Source organism: Chenopodium album, chromosome 8, assembly GCF_948465745.1.
Source record: "Chenopodium album chromosome 8, dcCheAlbu1.1, whole genome shotgun sequence".
Lineage (NCBI taxonomy): Eukaryota > Viridiplantae > Streptophyta > Magnoliopsida > Caryophyllales > Amaranthaceae > Chenopodium > Chenopodium album.
The window spans coordinates 22,498,670-22,511,614 of NC_137841.1; the positions used below are offsets into that span (position 1 = coordinate 22,498,670).

The following is a 12,945-nucleotide window of genomic DNA, read 5'->3' on the forward strand; positions in this document are numbered from 1 at the left end:
AATAATAAAATAAACATCAAAATAATAATATTCATAATCATCATAAATTATAACAATTACAATAATCATGTTCATGTTAATATTAAGGCACAATAAACATAGCAAGATCCACTACTATAAAGTTGGGCTTAAGTAACATTCATTGGTAACACTTTAAAAATTTCATGATTGGTTGATTTTTCAGTAACACTTTTGTAACATTTTAATATTAGGTAACATTTTTTGTAACACTCTAATATTAGGTAACACTTCATAGTAACACTTTATTATTAGGTTATTTAGGTATCATTTAATTGTAACACTTTAATATTAGATAAAACTTGATTGTAAAACTTAATTTGATAAAATAATAGTAAAAAAAAAAACCCTTACAGCCTCACAACTCTCTTTCTTCTTATTTCTCGGTTTCTCCATCAAGCATTCAAGCTTTCACTTTCTCTTGAAACTACACCTCCTTTCCACCGCAACCCCCTTCTCGATCTCGGTGCTCCACTGTAGTCCACCGCAGCCTACCTCCATCGCAGCACGTGCTCCTAGTTGAAGAGACAGCGATGTTTGCCCCCTCAAAAGACATCGATTGTCACCTCCCGGCTTCCATCTTCGGCGGCTTCCACCTTAAAGTTTGGGTTAGTGTTAGTTTCGTTTCTTCTCCCTTCCACTATCAACAAGAGTTTTGAGTTAGCTAAAGTTAGGGTTTTAATTCCCTCTCTCTAATCTTGTTGATGATTTCTTAATTTGATGTTTAATTTCACTTTTGCCTCAAAAAAAATAAAAAAATAAAAAAAAATAAAAAATTAATTTCACTATCTTCATACTGAATTTTGTGTGCATCAAAATTGGTCAATGTATTTTGATGAGTTTGGGGTTTTTGCTTTTTCTTCTTTTCGGTAATTGCCGTTTTGATTTACATTGTAATTTGATCTTTTTTTACTAATCTGTCGAATTAAATTTAATTATTTTCTATTCTGAATTAATTCCTCATAAGCTTGTCGAGAACCCAAGTAATTATGGGCAAAAGAGATGAAGAAATCCAGGCCAATACCAGTTATAATTGGAGGAATGGTGTTTGATTACTTTGATATTCAATAAGCTATTGCTGCTATTCCTGCTACTGCCAAAACCACTACTACTAGCAAGGTTTTTTGTTTATTTTTATTTTTTTAAAGCTCTAATTATGGAATTGGATTTTTATTTTTCACTATCTCGATACTTTTTCTTATTAGTTGTTAATTTTGTAAGAAAGTGTGATAATTGCGTCATTTGCCACATTTTCCAAGCTTTAATTTTGTGGGGGTTTAGATGATTAAATGGCTAATTTCTGCAATTTACTCTTTTTTTTCTTCTAGATATTGCTTAATTTTTTTATTTGGATTTAGGTGTCTAATGAGTTTAGCTTCTACTTCAGTAAAAAAAACTCAGTTTTAATACTATGTTTATCTCTTTCCCATGGATACATTATCAGTTACGTCTATAGTCAAGCTCTCGATTATACAAGGACTAGGAAATTAGCATGATTATCTTACTTTAATGTATTAGTAACACTAAGAGGTGTTATATTCTTTTAAGGTGAATTAACATATATACTTAAGTATTAGTTAGTATTAATCCCCAAATTTAATTACCAATTTATTAAAAAAGTTTAGGATTACCGGCAAAGCAATTAAATTGAAATAAAAGAGAAGCAATCAGTAAGCTTTTATAGGCAGACAAATAATACTTGCTACTTCAAGAGTAGTTTGGGATGTCATAGTATTAATGCAAACTCTAGTTATATTAAGGGTTGGTCCCCTAAGAGCTAGAACTGAACATCATTTGTAGAACATAAAATGTTAGGTTGAACAAAAAGCATCTATTAGCAGCTCATAAATGCTTATTAAACCACAAGAAAATAGAAAGCATATAAGACTTTAAAAAAAAAAAAAAATTAGAATCTTGATTGTTAATCTAGCCGAGGTTCAAGACTTATCATATTTCACAAGTCATTATGATCCAATTGCTGGATTTTCGCTCTGTTTCCTCAGTATCATAAACCACAGCCGTTTTACTGATAAGAGTTTACCCAGGGATAAGCCATCATGATTACCTCAATCATAAAGTTGGGGTGATGAGAATTGAACCTCCAACCTCTTAGTTGAGAGATTATGATCTCTAATTTTCTACCATCAAGTTTCCACTTGATTCTCATACCTTATTGCTGCATTCACATACTTCGTATTAAGCGTGCAGCAATGTTATGCAGTTCACCAGAAAAAGCATATTTTATTGTTCCTTGAGTAAGGTTAATGTACTTAATAGTACAATGAGCTACATATACTTTAGTAATCCCTCACCAAACTGTCCTTCATGTTAGGTGTTTAACAAAGATGTTGCCTTCAAAATAAGGGTATAGAAAGAATGAATTTTGTTGAAACTATGAGCTCTCTGCAATTCTTTGAGGTTGTGTGCAATTAATCTTGCTAATAGTCTGAATTTTTATGGTGGTTGGCCTGTATGTCCTAGTTCTTATGTGAAGTCTGGTGCTCAGTTGCTCAGGTGCTCGAATCTGTAGTCAACTGCCCAACAAAGATAATAAGCTCATAAACCCGTATCCTAATCAGTGAAAGTGACCAGTTTCGGTCCTATGACATGCATGCATAATTCTGCAGAACAAAATTTAATGCATGGATTTGTGACTTAATTCCTGCATCTGATCCATGTAGGGAGAAAACCTTTAGTTTGAAATTTATGCATGCAATATCAGTTAGCTAGTCATATATGAACTTTCCCTAGTAGGTATGTTTCTAGTAGCGTTAAAACATGTTTAGCATGGTGTATCAATTAAACAAGTGTCAAATCTAGTTATTAATAATTCAATCCATGAATAATAAAATAATTACTCTCACTTGATCATTTCCGTTTTTTCATTTTTACACAGGAATTGAACAGCCCTTCATGGATGTAATGCAAGTTTGTATTCCTTGTTCCTCAATGGTGAAAGAAAAACTATAGTTTTGTTCTGGCCAGTTCACTTTATAGTCTGCCAACAATGAAAATTGGACATAGTTTTGTTCTGGCCACTCTCTTTTGAGGTAAATCAAGATGGAATTAGCTATGTAAACTCTGAACATCAGGCTAATAATCTGCTAGGGGTCTGATACTCTAAAAATCTAAAAATTTGTTTGTCATCAATAATGTTTGTCAACTTGTTGTCTTGTGTGTTCTTTGTAGGAAGCAAGATCTAGATGGCAGAATATGAAAAACGTAGACAAGCAAGGATAGAACAAAATAGAAGCAAAATGAAGGATTTGGGGGTTACATCCATGGCTTATGAAATGAAAGAGTCGATGAAGGGCTCGAAACAAATGAAAAAGCACTAACTCTTAGTATTTCGCTATTTCATTTTTGTTCTAGATGTTTGATATATGATGCTTTCACAAATAGGATCAAAGGGATCAAGATGAAGAATTGGGATAACAAGTGAAGATGCTACAAGAAGCACTTACTGTTACTGCTGTTTGGATGCTTTTACTGCTATTTTTTTTGCTGCTGGTGCTGTTTTTTACTACTGCTGCCGCCGCTGCTGTTTTTTGTTGTTACTGTTGTCTGTTGCTGCCCCCTGCTGTTGCTTGCTGCCCGCTGCTGCTACTTGCCGCCACTGCTGCTGCTGTTTGCCGCAAGTGCTGCTGTTGTCTGCCGCCACTACTATCTGCTACTTCTGTTTGCTGCTACGTAATGCTGTTTGCTGGTTTGTTACAGCTGCTGCCGTTCTGCTAGCTAGCTGCTGCCGCTATTTGCTGTTATTAATGTTGTTTACTGCTATCGCTGACTGTTTTTTTAAATTTGGAAGTTTTCTTATTTCCTCACTTTTTGCCAGCCAGAGATCGTAGTTTCTTTTCATTCTGTTTGGATTATTACGAAGTATATTGTTTGGACAAACATTAAAATTGGTGTTTCTTAATTTTCTTATAAGACTTATGAAATTATTTCAATCCAAATTGTTCTCTATCATATATGTTAATTTGTTATTCATAGTTGTTGTGCATATTAATATTAATTTTATATTTTAAAAAAAACATTAATAATAATAATAATAATAATAATAATAATAATAATAATAATAATAATTAATTAGGTGCTACATTAGTTTGTAAAAGGTGATACATAATGTCGAAAAAAGTGCTATTATATGTCCAAAGATAATTGAAAAATGTTACCAAATAATCAATAAAGTGTTACATTAGTTCAAAAAAGTGATAAATAATGTCGGATAAAGTGATACTATATGATTGAAAAATGGTACTAAAGATAAGTAAGTGTTCCATAAGAAATAAAAGGTATCACTTTAAAAATGATACTAATAATATAAAAAAATGTTACATAAGAGGGTTTAGAGTAACACTTTTAAAGGTGTTACCATAGATTACCCAAAGTGTTACATAAGACCTTAGGTAACACGGGCGGATGTATCACCCACTAAAGTGTTACATATTGTCTATAATAACACTTTTACCACTTTATGTAACACTTTTTAGGTGTTACTTAAGGTTAGTTTTGTACTAGTGATCCTAGGCATGATACTAACAAGATTAATAACAAACCCTAGCATGTCACTAAGCAATAAAAATAAAGTCTTTAACCCTAACATGATACTAACAATCATAAGTATTAAGAAGAACATAGGAAGTATCGTAACAATCATATTTAATATTAAAATTAACCTAGACATGATACTAGGAATATCATAATAACAATGTAAACATGATTTCTACATCATAACATCAATTAAAACCATAAAGTACTTACTTTGATGCCTCGTACCTCTTTCTAATAATAAAATACACACGTTAGTAACTTCAAGGAAAATAATAAAACAAAACAATTAAATTAAATAATTGAAATAGAGATTTGGGACCAAACCCTCAGAAATTAAAACCTTTCACGTCTAGGGCGAAGGCAACTTCGAATATGGGTAGGTGTTTCTAGATCTTGTGAATGCGGAATTTTGTATTAGAAGCAAAGGTTTAAGAAAGAATTGAATGTTTAAGAGAGATGAATGATTTAGAGAATGCTAAATAATTAATGATTGTTGATGAAAACTTGCGAATGAGGAGAATTGGTGAATGATAGATGTAGATGATGAATGAAAACGGAGTTTTTAATACGATATTTATAGAGAAAATCAGCCAAAAAGATAAATTAAACAAAACAGAGTCTGACGCTCAGAAAACAGGGCTGGTGCCAACCCTGGCTAGCTGGCGTCAGGCACCAACACTAGCGCCAGGCGCCAATGGCTAGCGCCAAGGCCTGGGGTTAGGCGCCAAGCCTGATACCAACACGTTTTCGAAAATCCGATAAGTTTACCGTACTGGAGGATAAAATAATATAATTTCCTCAAAAATGCTATTTGATTTTGATTAAAACTCTGAAAAGTCAACAAAAGTCAATTTATCAATGCTAATTGAATTAGGAATGAAAAGAACCTTCTAGAAGAATCTAGAAGACTAAAACCATTCATAATTGCATTAGGAATAATAAATCATATTAGGCCCTCCCCTAGATCATTGGGCCACACATAAAGCTCAAACCGGGCCCAGTTTAGTAAATTGGCCATAACTTCCTCAATATTCATCGGAATTGGGCTTATAATATATCGTTGGAAAGGTCTTTGCAAGCCCCATCCAACTACACTACTATTGGACCCATATCATGGACCAACCAAACTGGATTGGCTGTTTTCTTAAAATAAGTTTTCAAAAACAGAGAGAAGAGAAAAGAATTAAAACTTTCCGCAACACTAGACTTTCCACACTTTCGCTTCATTCAATTATGATTCGACGCGAAAGGTACTCATCACTGGGTTTGGTTTTGGGGAGACACAAATGGGTGTCTACAAAAGCCCCCACTTTGACTGAGTTTGGAGAAACTCAAGTTTCGAAAACAAAAGTCAAAGTAGCGATAGGGACGGAGAATGATTTAGAACGTTCTGCGATCCTAATCAATCTTGCAACGTTGATACCTGCAAAACTAGCGTTATTTAAACAGATAAAAGAGTTAAGAAATGTGTATCTTGCACCGTCGAGCACACGTCTCTGAAAGTAATCGATTGTTGCCGCTTCACTGTTGTTTTGATGACCTTCTACAAGCTAGAGAATGCCATCCCGCTTGAAAACCGCTACGCCTGTAACTGCTTCCAATTTGGAAGATTGCTTCACCTAAAACGATCCTCCTCCGCTATGATAATATTCCACATCCTAGGGAACACTATCGAAGATAGCTTCTCTTGAAACAATCCTCATCCGCATTGATAATATTCCACATCCAAGGGAATACTATCGAAGATTGCTTCTCTTGAAACAATCCTCAGTTGCTTTTTGACAACTTTTCACAATCTATGGAACGTCATCTTGCTGCTTGTTTTGACGATCTTCCGCAATTTAGGGAACGCCGTCGATCAATGTTTCTACATCTTGAGCCTTTTCTTGAGTCATAGTGACAACCTTTCCAATCATAGAAAAAGTCGTCGAAGACCGCCCATCTCGTGCTATCTTCTCAAATCTTGGGTGACAACCTCCACAATCTTAGCGAATGCCGTCGAAGATCGCCCATCTCGTGCTATCTTCTCGAATCTTTGGTGAAAACTTCCACAATCATAGTGAATGTCGTCTTGCTACTTCAATGTTCACTCATCTCTAAACAAAGAGCTTCCCTTTTTTTTTGTTATGTCCACGCGTCTCTGAAAAATAGAGCTTCTGATGAAGATGTTCACGCGTCTCTGAACAAAAGAGCTTCGATACTTGAACGTTTGTTGCGATAATATTCTGAAGAAGAAATTTACGAAGACCAACGTTTGTCGATCTCTAAAGCTTGCCTGAACTTTGCTTCTGCTAAAACCAGTATGTCGGTGTCTCCGTGATGAGCCAATTCTTAGGCGCTTTATGCTAAGTGAGACGATCTTTCGTCAGGTCGATCACTTATTTGCGGTTGTAATCAAATCGACTACTCAATCATGTCAAATTGCTTATAGGGGCTAACTGGCGTACCAAGGAACCCGAAATTGTTGTATGAGGTCGAAATCACCTTTCTGAGAGGCTTCGAGCTCTGTCGCTGCTGAAATATCTCTGGCGCCAAGAATTAACTCTGTCGCCGAACGATGTGATAGGGTCTTCCCTATTCTGCTGCACCTGTATTTATTTTTGGCTATAGAACTTTTCCAATCTCTTTAATTATCTTAGGGTTGACCTAAGGTTTAACGTCGCTTGACTCATTAACTTGACACGACTCAAGGCATAAACTTGACTCAATATGATTGACTGACTCGAGGTTGACTCGATTGAAATGACACGTGTGACTCATGACCCGTGTGTGCATTGTAATGTGATCGTGCGACTCGAAAATGCAAACAAGCAAAAATTTTCCGTCATTTTTGTGTGGAGTCATTTTTGTGTGGAGGGTACCGACTTTCTCCCGAAAAAGAAAGACGCGAAAAGGAATCGAAGGTTGGAGATGCATGTTGAATGAGCTTAGTCAAATGTCATTTGATACTGTCTCTCAAGGTGCAAGGATTAATTCATCCTAGGCTATCTCAATGGTTGACTAAATGATGAAAGTATTTGGGTAACTTAGGCACGGAGGCTAAGCACTTCGTACTTCGTGATGCAATGACGAGTATGATTGATGAGTGATGTTGATATGACAAGGCATGCTTCAGCGTTGTGTTAAGATTCCATGACAAAGGGTTCCTAAGGGAAGTATATTTGGTCATGTATCTGTGCAGTGTGTGATAGTGACACTAAAGCTAGGCCGCAAGGGCTAAGTGTGTGGAGAAATATATTGAAAAGAGTCAAATGGTGGTGACTCTTAGGCTAGGTAAGCTAATGATGTAGGGATCAAGCCCCCAAGTCTAGCTCTAAGTGAATAGGGATGAGCATTGGAGATCCCTTGATATGATCATGGTGTAAGTGTGTGAATGTGAATATGAATGCATGTTTATTACGGCCGCACCTCGATGTGAGGTTGCCTACGTATCCGTTAGGAATCAGGCCGAACGTAGCTCTAGCCGAACCTCGCACAAGTGTGTATACCTCAAAAAGGTCTTTTTAAGGGTTGTAACGTGGTTAGGCTAAAGGTTTGAAGAAGAAGGGGATAAAGGCTCAAGACCCTAGATAAGCCCCCAAGGTGTGCAACCTCGCTTTTGAATCTTTATATTTTTATGCTTGAATTTCTATTCTTTTTTAGCTCTTTTTTTTGTTTTAGCATCTATTTTATTTTTATAAGTGTGGACAATCCCGATCATGCGGTCTATCACTCACTTGGCATTCATGTTTCTCGAGCACTCGATAAGAGACGCAATCTGAGACGTGTTCTTATCGAAGATATTTTCATATCAAAGACATTGGAACACTTGCCCTTTTGCACACTTTTATTATATATTTTTTGCTTTTGCTTATTTTTGCTATTTTAATTTTTTGAATCACTCAAGCCCTTTGAGATTGCATAAGCTGCACACTGTCCCATCCCAAGGTTAGGAAGATATGGGTTGAAAAAATGAAGGGTCTATCGTTAGACGAGGCTCAAAGTGGTTTATGAAGAAAGGATTGTAAATCGAAGGGTGAAAGGAGATATGATGTGGCTACAAGGGGTGCCTCAAATCATTGGTATACCTTGTGTTTAGCTCGACATGGATTTTTTTTTTTTTTTTTTTTGCAATGCAATGAGATGATCATATGCAAGGAAATAAATGCTCATTTTATTAAAAGAAAATAAAGAATCTACAAAATTAATCTAAGGAAAGGAAAAGGTGCCTATGCTAGACTTATTGGGGAAAGAAAAAAAAAAAGAAATAGAAAAAGGGATCATGAAATCCTGTCGTTGAAGCTCGCCTCTTGTCTTGTGTTATTTGCTTTATCATCACTCGCTCTTCTCGCTAGCTAGAGGCAATGGGATCCTGTTTGCCTCTATGAGATCTTGAATGAGATTTTGGAACCTGTAGCATTCATCAGTGGTATGACCGTTTCCTCAATGGTACTTGCAATAGGAGTTTGGATTCCATCTCGAAGATCGATTTTCTGGTGTTGGATCCTGGGTAGGGCTAATAGGTTTGATTAATCCTCGATCGTAAAGGCGATCGAAAGCAGCATCGTAGGTCATTCCAATGGGTGTGAACTCTCGCCTGGGTTTCCTTTTAGATCCTTGATTGTCCATGGCTAAGACATCATTATGGTCAAAGGTACTAACATTATTACTAGAGTGGGCGTTTTCGAAAGAAGAAGGATTGTCGCTCTTCTTTCCTTTCCAGCCACCGTGGTTACTATTGTTAGTAGCTTTTTGCTTTGCGAGGTCATCTTCGATTTCAATTCCGATGTCATAAAAGGCCTTGAAAGTATTCAAGTTGTGTTGATATTTTAAGTGCTTTGAATACTTTTCTTGGAGATTCTTGACAAACATCCTCACAGACTCCTTTTCGGTGGGGACCTCAATCATCTTAGCAGAAGTTTCCCTCCATTTATTAAAGAAAGAAGTAAAGCCTTCATCCTCTTTTTGTCTTAGCATCTCAAGTTGTCTATGGTTGGTTTCAACTTGAATATTGCACTTGTACCTATCAACAAAAGCGTTTACTATCGATTCCCAGGTAGAGGTTTTTTCCTTGTCAAGGGAGAAGTGCCATTGTTGGCAAACGGTTTCAAGAGATAGTGAGAACAGAGAGGGAAAAACCTTCTTATCGATACCCTTGATATTCATTATTGTTTCAAATGCTCTTAAATGGAAGTAAGGGTTGTCAATTGCTCTGAATTTTGGGATGTCGTTGGCATTGAACTTATGTGGAAGAAGATCTTTGTCCACCGAGACCCCTTGTGATGTAAGCTCTTGAAACTTGTAGTCGCTAGACAACTTGCTTAGGCTCTCTTGCATGAGGTCCATTTGTTGTTGCTTCACGGGATCATCGATCCTAAGTGCGAGAAGCTTCAGTGTCTCAGTCATAGTAGCCAGTTGGTTCTTAAGATCATTGACTTCTTCTTGAGTTGCCATTATCTTCTTAGCCTTCCTCTTTTGACGAATCGGTTTATCAAAAAGCGAGACCTGAATAAAGAGGTTGTCCTTGATTAATCGCCCTTCTCTCCTTGACCAAGTACTGTGGAAAAGGAATTTGGGGATACTTATTGTTAATTATTTGACTCAAACTTTATTCAACATGCAATGGATGGAGGAAGTGAAGAAAGATGGAAGAATGTGAAGAAGAATTAGGTGGAGGGATATGAAGGATTAGGAATAGAATGTACCCCCCAACTCAAATGACGGAAAATACCGACTCATGCATGAACCTAAGACATGGTCATGGTGACATATACTCAAAGTGTGTGCTAAGACTAGTGAGTGTAGATGGTGCGTTAAGACTCATGTCATGACCATGTGGCTAGACTATGTGACTAAGACTCGATTAATGACTTGACAAGGTGTTATTGATAGCGAAAATTAACCGAATTAAACAGGAAACTGATTAATTAGACCTTAGGTGATGACTCGACAAATAATCCGAACTGTCGGCCAAGCGACAGGACTGGCGTCACACTGTGGAGGTTGGCGCCAGACAACATAGCTGTCGTCAGGCGCTACACACCATAGTGTGGCGCTACAGCTCAGACCTTGGCGCCAATAGTGGAGCTTCGGTCTGGGACTGTTTTCGGTATTATTAGTCAACTGAAGTATGCCTAAAGTCGTACTAGGTCAATTCCGATTGAAGAAAAAAAAAAGACTTTATTGACTCAAATTAATTAATTAATTAATTAATTAGGCAAAGTTCTTTAAGTCATTAATTTATTTAATCTCAACACAAGTCAACAAACGGTTAAGAGAAACATAGAATATATATGCACAACAAATAATGCACAATTAGTCAAGTAGGCACGATATGATGCAATGCGTTTGCAACCTAACCATGGCTCTAGTTCTCTAAAGTTCGGGATATGGTTTAGTCAAAGAGGGTCCATGGTTAATTGTCCGGATGCACCGCGCGGAAGCCTAACCGTGAAGGGTTGGCGCGAGTGGATGGGACACCGCGAGTTTTAGAAAAAAAAAACTCGCTTCCATGGTTTGGTGAATTCAACATCTCGGATATACCCTTTGTTGCACGGAGCGTTCAATCAGGTAGATGGAGCATGAATTCCCAGAGGGTTATGTCCATATGTAGAACACATATGGGTTTCAGAAAAGTGAGAAAAAATTCAATCAGGAAGTAGGATCGAGCAAACAATACGAAAAATCGGTCGAAATTAGAACGCATATTTCTGGCTCGGTATTGGGGGAAATTGGCGCCAGCAATCAGAGACTGGCGCCAACTTTTAACTGTAGCGCCTGGCGCCAATACTGGCTTCTGGCGCTACGGCTAAAAGTGTGGCGCCAAGCTCTGGCCCCTGACGCTACTTCCCACATGCCTCAGCAGATTTCTGTGCTCGATAAAATCTTCCAGTTTCGCGCGGTGTTATTTCAGTCCTAGTTGTGAAAGACATTCCTCAAATTTCCTACGTGTAAAATCCTATGTTTTTGACTCATTACGGATGGTCTTTCCAATGAGATCTTTTTTATGCATATGACAATAATGTTAATCAAAATTACGCACATGAAATACTTAGAACGTTTCGAGTCTCATCCACTCATTCTAAATCATTGCCGAAACAAATTCAAGAATTAAAATAGAAATCCTCCCCAGTGGAGTCGCCAAAAAACTGTAGGGAATAATTTCAAGCCTTAAAATCCCACTAGCTTGAACCCCACTGTGATCATACACTAAAGTACGGTGGCGTCCAAAAGGGAAGAAGATAGAGCAAAAGAGTCGCCAACAAGTTTTTTAGGAACTTGTAAACCGTTCACGAGGTGAAGGTTACACCCCTTAACGATCCAAGAGATCGTCAACTCCATAAGGTCATGAACCAAATAAGGGTTCGGGGATGAAGGTACAAATCCAACCTAAAAGAGATTGAACCTGCCCTAATAATAGGCCTCTACTTTATTCTGGTCGTATTCATGTGCGCTTTCTAATTAACATGCAATCAATAGGTTTAACGCTAAACCTGTTTAATCTATGTTGGTTGAATTTAATGCACAAATAAACTATTATTGGCGATCACTTGAATTATAATCAAATTAACCCTAACAAGATTATTAATTATCTTATTAAGCGTGATTACAAGTACCAATTCCCTTTAAACATGCATAAAAGGTGTGATCAAGCAATAACAATAAATATCAAGCAACAATAAATAATATCATGAATAATCATAATAATAATAATAATAATAATAATAATAATAATAATAATAATAATAATAATAATAATAATAATAATAATAATAATAATAATAATAATAATAATAATAATAATAATAATAATAATAATCATCATCATAATAATAAAATAAACATCAAAATAATAATATTCATAATCATCATAAATTATAACAATTACAATAATCATGTTTATGTTAATATTAAGGCACAACAAACATAGCAAGATCCTAGGCATGATACTAACAAGATTAATAACAAACCCTAGCATGTCACTAAGCAATAAAAATCAAGTCTTTAACCCTAACATGATACTGACAATCATAAGTATTAGGAAGAACATAGGAAGTATCGTAACAATCATATTTAATATTAAAATTAACCTAGACATGATACTAGGAATATCATAATAACAATGTAAACATGATTTCTATATCATAACATCAATTAAAACCATAAAGTACTTACTTTGATGCCTCGTACCTCTTTCTAATAACAAAATACGCACGTTAGTAACTTCAAGGAAAATAATAAAACAAAACAATTAAATTAAATAATTGAAATAGAGATTTGGGACCAAACCCTTCGTAATTAAAACCTTTCACGTCTAGGGCGAAGGCAACTTCGAATATGGCTAGGTGTTTCTAGATCTTGTGAATGCGGAATTTTGTATTAGAAGCAAAGGTT

At 36.1% G+C, this 12,945-nt stretch overlaps 1 long non-coding RNA gene across 1 annotated transcript; it reads left to right on the plus strand.

The window, feature by feature from the left end:
- The first annotated feature begins 1,062 nt into the window (after positions 1-1,062).
- LOC145555913 (uncharacterized) lies at positions 1,063-3,849 on the plus strand. The gene is made up of 3 exons (XR_014091619.1): positions 1,063-1,137; positions 2,915-3,068; positions 3,208-3,849. It is a non-coding gene; the product is annotated as an uncharacterized LOC145555913 (long non-coding RNA).
- The last annotated feature ends 9,096 nt before the right edge of the window (positions 3,850-12,945 follow it).